We start from the raw sequence: 6,341 nt of genomic DNA on the forward strand, positions 1-6,341 counted from the left end.
ATCAGCTGACTAGTGAGTCAGGTCTGGGCCGCATTGCAACCTGGGAAAAATCTGAGACAACGGTCGTTTTGTATGCTGTTAAAAATATAAATTGGGGTGAAAATCACATAAGAAATGTGAAAAAATCATCACACACAGGTAAAAGACACTATATTTTTCGGTTTTTGCACTTTCGTTTTTTCCTCCTCACCTTTTAAAAATCATAACCCTTTCAATTTTGCACCTAAAATCCATATAATGGATTATTTTTTGCGCCACCAATTCTACTTTGCAGTGACATCAGTCATGTTACCCAAAAATCTACAGCGAAACGGGAAAAAAATCATTGTGCGACAAAATTGAAGACAAAATGCCATTTTGTAATTTTTTGGGCTTCCGTTTCTACGCAGTACATTTTTCGGTAAAAATGACACCTTCTCTTTATTCTGTAGGTTCATACGATTAAAATGATACCCTACTTATATCGGTTTGATTTTGTCGTACTTCTGGAAAAAATCATAACTACATGCATGGAAATTTATACAATTAAAATTGTCATTTTCTGACCCCTATAACTTTTTTATTTTTCTACGTATGGGGTGGTATGAGGGCTCATTTTTTGTGCCGTGATCTGATGTTTTTAGCAGTACAATTTTTGTATTGATCGGACTTTTTGATCGCTTTTTATTCATTTTTTCATGATATAAAAAGCGACCAAAAAGACATTATTTTGGACTTTTGAATTTTTTTGCGTGTACGCCATTGACCGTGCGGTTTAATTAATGATATATTTTTATAGTTCGGACATTTATGCATGCGACGATACCACATATGTTTATATTTATTTTTATGTACATGGTGTTTTTTTTATTATGGGAAAATGGGAGTGATTTGAACTTTTATTAAGGAAAGGGTTAAATCACATTTATTCCCTTTTTTTTTACATATTTTTTTGCAGTGTTATAGCTCCCATAGGGACCCTGCACACACTGATTGCCAGCACTGTTCACTGCAAAGCCATAGCTTTGCAATGATCAGCGTTATCGGCGGTCGATTGCTCAAGCCTGCATCTCAGGCTTGGAGCAATCAATCGCCGAGGAGACACGCTGGAGGCAGTTAAGAGGAACTCTGCTCGTGTCCCAGCTGATCGGGACACCGCATTTTCACTGCGGTGGTCCCGATCAGCCCCGCTAAGCAGCTTTCACTTTCGTTTTAGATGCGGCGCTCAACTTTGAACGCCGCGTCTAAAGGGTTAATAGCGCATGGCACCGCAATCGCTGCTGCGCACTATTAGCTCCGGGTCCCGGCTTCAGATACATTCTGGGACCGGCCCGATATGATGTGGGGTCACCGTGTGACCCCGCGTTATATCGCGGGAGCCGGCCAAGGACGTAAATATAGTTAAGGGGTTAAAGGTATTAGGGGTGAACTAAGATAAGCGAGGAAGAGGGGGAATTCTTTAACTAACCTGCCTAATAGTGACTTTTTTGTTGCTAAATTTATTGGCTAAATCTTCATTTGAAGGTTGGTATTTTGTACACTTCAGGCCCAAGCAAGCGATACTAACTTTGTCTGTCAATCTGTTTCTTTTGTTGGTTTTGATATTATTTAACGCTGAGAATAAGGTCTCACAAAAGTACGTAGAGAGAAAAATTGTGAGTAAAGCCATTGCTATATTTTTCATGGTGCTAAAAGTGTCTGGTAGTCGATTCCAGGCACTCCAAATTTCCTGTTCGTAGTTGCACTCCTCTTGATTCTCCAAGCGGCACCTTTCCAGATTCTCAAGCTTTGACCTCAAGTCGACAAACACCTGAGCCCAGATGCTGTATTGAAATTCTGCAAGGTGCATCTCCAAATCATCAATTTGCATTCATTGGAAACCATTTAATTCCAAACTACTGTAGACTACTACATCAGGATACCTAATTATTTTCATAGTCTGTCCTAGGCTTCTAAATTGACTAAATCTATCACTAAACTGTTCAAGTAATAAGTCTAAAACATGCTGGTACTTCATGTGCAAGAGTTCCATTTCATTTCGTACAGCTGCACTGGCCTTCTCAAAATACTCTGTTACTCGAGGAAAATACTTCTAAGTTTCAATTTCTACATCTCACTTGAAAATTTTAACTTTACTTTCAAAAGCTTATATGTATCCAAACATAACGTCAATACTTTTGCCAAAACCTTGTAACTTTAAGTTCAGTGCATTTATATGAACAGAGAGATCATTAAAAAACATCAGGGTGTTGACCCACTTATCATCATTGAGCTGAGGAAAATTTTCCAGATCCTTATCGTCAAGAAATACCTTAATTTCTTCAAAGCGCTCCACAAGGCGCTCAAGAACTTTGCCGTGGCTCAGCCATCTTACTTATTGTACATCAGCAGTCCCCTGTAGGAGGAATCAACCTCCAGTAAAAGGGCAGAAAATTCTCACTTGTGAAGGGGGCGAGCAGCTATTAAATTTACAATTTTTGTAACAACTGACATTAAGTCGTTTAAGTCGGTGAATCCTGCCTTGGCACATAAAGCCTCCTTATTGATAATACAATGAAAAGGCACAATCGGATGTCCAATAGCTTCCGTAAACAATTTGACAAATCCGACTTTTTTCCCCACAATGTTTGGTGCCCCATCTGTCGTCATTGACACAACTTTAGAGATATCAATGCTTAGGTCACGGAATGTTTGTAGAACAACCTTACATATTTTACTTCCTGGTGTACTTGTTGGCACTGATGCTAACTTCATCAACTCTACTCTCATTGTGAGACAATCAGAATATTGATCAATGGACAACTGAGCATGTGATGTGACATCAGTAGTTTCATCAAGAGAGATCGAAAAATATTTACAATTCCTTATGTCTCTCTTTAATTGATGTACGTTTGTGTTCAGACTCATTATTTGGCATTTTATGATATTTCTACTGAATGGTAACTTAGATATTCTCTAAATAATTGCATCTTTATACTGAATATCGTGAAATAGAACTGGTGCACATCTTAGGAGAGTTTATTTAATAAATTCTCCCTCACTGAGCGCTTTTCCATGCTGAGCTATGGAGTGAGCAATGCTCAAACTTGCAGATGTTAAATTTGTAGACCCTTTTATAAATTTAAGGATGGAATTAGATTGGCTCTTATAAAGGTGTAGCTGCTTGGAAATGTATTCCTTCCTTTCATCCTCACTTTTTTCCAAGAGATGGGTATGATTAGTTTCAAAATGTCTATTTATATTCCACGTTCTGCTTATTACCGTTTCAGTACATAGAACGCAAAATGATCTGCCATTTTTTTCTATAATGCCATACATCTCGGTCCATGTCTCTTGAAATGGTCGGCAACTGCTAATACCAATTGCCTTTACTTAACCTTAGTTTTTTATATTTTGGGTTCTCCATCAGAGACAAAAGATAGAATTATAGATAGCTTGTTAGCCCTGCAGGCAATTAGGGGTTAACTAGCCTAACTAATCACAAGATGGCGCATGTAACTGTCTTTTAGGAAAGGGCAGGGTTAGTAAGCAGAAATAGGGGTTAATAAGGATGCCCAACAGAAATAGTGGTGAAATGGAGTCTGCACTGTGCAGCCAGATGGCATACTTTATGTAAATTAAGATGGCTGCCACAATTTCTAATAACGGTACCCATAGCACAGGCCCTTGCCTCTCCCAGACTCCCCCTTACTTATCTCAGTAATGATGGTCAATTAGAAATCCACGGCACTCCAGAACAGTAGATTGGATAATGGTTACCATGGTTATGTGGTTGCTGGTAATGGCAATCACAGGGCCCCCAGAGATCCCCTAACAGCTTAACCAGAACAAGACGATCTGTGCTGGAGTTCTGTGGTTTTGGCCTACAGACCTCCGGCACAGAGTGTCTACACTACACTACAGCAAATGTTTCATCCTCGGCTGCTGCACTTGGCCATGCAGGAGCTGAGGATGAAACATCCTTCTCGACATGCAGCCGCGTGTCATCGAAAATGGCTACGCGTGTCAGTGCTAACACGTGTGTCACAGGTTCACCATCACTGGTCTAAGCTGTGAATAGAGCACTGGAGTGAGATCCATTGCATAATGTTCAGCCTAAATCCAGGACCATACGGGCAGAGTATATAATATAGACGTTGCTCAATCATATAGGTAGAGACTTGAGAAATCAAATGTAATTGGCACGCGCATCAACAGATGGAATACGATAAAGCGCATTTGCATAAAACTGCTGTAACTCTGTTCACACCTCCTGGGCGTCTGCAATGTACCCTCCATACTTGTTTTGTACCTTATGATTTTTTTTTTTAAAGTTCATAAAATACTTGTTTTTATCAGAACACAAAGTGTGAGAGCCATGAACTGAACCGTATGCCCTAGTACTGTGTAGAAGATGTTGCCGTGTTTATGTCTCTCTGCCTTTCCTCTCTGAATTAATTTTGCCCTTCCATCCCCCATCACCTCTCCCCCCCCCCCCTCCATAGACTTGGACACCGTGTAAACTGATCCTATGGTCTTTCTTTTAAACACAAGCCAGAATTTAGCTGCTTTTTCAGAGTGAATAAAGTTTAGTGGAGTGGGAGCAATATATTCTGCAGAGCTTACAGAACTTGTCACTCACATTTGTATAATAATAATAATGACAATAATAATAGTAGTAATAATAATATATGTATTATTATTATTATTGAAAATGTAATAGATTCAGCACTTGAATATTTAGAAGGCTGTAGGATCCTGCTGTTGCAGCAATCTTAACCATTTCAGAACTCAACAATAATGGAGGCCAGGGTTGTACTGTTCCTTCTGTCCTAGTCCTCAAGGTTTTATGTTGCTGTAACATTATGAATATTATTTGTCCTATGCTATTGGTATCTGAACAGCCGATACACTTTATTTGCCACAAATTTACTCATTTGTTTTTATTTTAATACTAAGGCTTTCATAAGCTACATCATGTAACAATGTGTCAGAGTTTTACTTATGTAGTAGTTTTACTTACAAAGTATTCTTTCTTTTCTTCATTACTTTGCTTATAGTATTCCATTGCAGGTAATATCCTGAAAGTAAAATTCTCTGTTGGCAGTCACCCAGAGTCAGGCTCATAAATGGCATAGTAACGGTTCCCCTAGACATAAATGATTTCATTGCACAGAGACAATATCAGAACCTTCCTTTTCATATTCCTCAGCTTACACAGAATATAAGGTAATGAAAATCTGCCCAGCACTGAAGCTTCCAATGCAGATTTTAATACAAACACCTTATGTTTTGGTGCAAAAATATGCGTTTTTTGCCGGAACTTGGAATTTATTTTAAATGTCCTGTTCATAGTTTAAGTTGATTTTATTTTACAGCAGGGAGCAGTAAAGTAAGTTACATTAAATAGCATTGCTTTGAAGGAAAAATCACCAGGTACATGCTAAGTGATATTTGAGCTCCATTTATCACTTAAATAGTAATAACAGTGTCAGCTCTATGCCAATAAGATTTTTTTTCTTCCTTCCCAGTAGATTGACAATATTCTTGGTGATGGAAACCTTGGGAAAAATAGCAACATGTTAAAGGCAAGATGTTATGAGTAGCAGATGATCTGTGACAGTCCAATTATTGTTCATATGGAAATAAATCTTACATTGTTTACCATAGATTTACATATTGCATTTTTTATAATATTAAAATGATTTAGTCACACACTGATGGCAAATATTTAAAATAGACCTAGAAAATATTTGACATTCAATGTTTATCGGGTCCCTTACAACAGACAGCTTGATGCACAATGATCCCAGCATGTAAGGATTGTTGAAGTTCGCAGAGCTTTTTCTAGGTTAAGGTATATATATATATATATATATATATATATATATATATGTGTGTGTGTGTGTGTGTGTGTGTGTTTATGAGTGTTCCAAGAGAAACAGAAGACCTCCTGGCAAAGAAGGCTTTTCTTTCTGTTTTATTGGTGGTTTAAAGGGGTACTCTGCTGGAAAACGTATCCTCTATCCAAAGGTCTCTGGGCTGGCAGTGGCAGTGTCCAGAACACAGAAGCTTGGAGCTTCCGTGTTCATCACGTCACACCACGTCCCCTCCATTTATGTCTATGGGAGGAGGCATGATGGCTGCTCAGTAGCCATCACGCCTCCTCCCAAAGACATGAATGGAGGGGGCGTGGCAGTTGTAATCACCGTTCATCCGGCCATGGAGTGGAGTTTGCTCCATGCACCGGATGACTGGGGTGCCACAGCAGAGATTGTGGGGGGTCCCGATCGGACCCGGTCCCGTGATCTATGCTGCGGCACCCCAGTCACCCAGTGCACGGAGCGAACTCCTCTCCATTCTGGATGACTGGCAACTACAGC

General features: G+C 39.3%; 1 long non-coding RNA gene across 1 annotated transcript in view; it reads left to right on the forward strand.

Annotated features, from left to right (window-relative positions):
• LOC130360848 (uncharacterized) overlaps positions 1–5,621 on the forward strand; it is an 89,297-nt gene extending 83,676 nt beyond the window's left edge. The window contains exon 4 of the long non-coding RNA XR_008890830.1: positions 5,490–5,621. This is a non-coding gene — a long non-coding RNA (uncharacterized LOC130360848). The remainder of the gene's footprint in view (positions 1–5,489) is intronic.
• The last annotated feature ends 720 nt before the right edge of the window (positions 5,622–6,341 follow it).

This window comes from Hyla sarda, chromosome 3 (genome assembly GCF_029499605.1).
Source record: "Hyla sarda isolate aHylSar1 chromosome 3, aHylSar1.hap1, whole genome shotgun sequence".
Lineage (NCBI taxonomy): Eukaryota > Metazoa > Chordata > Amphibia > Anura > Hylidae > Hyla > Hyla sarda.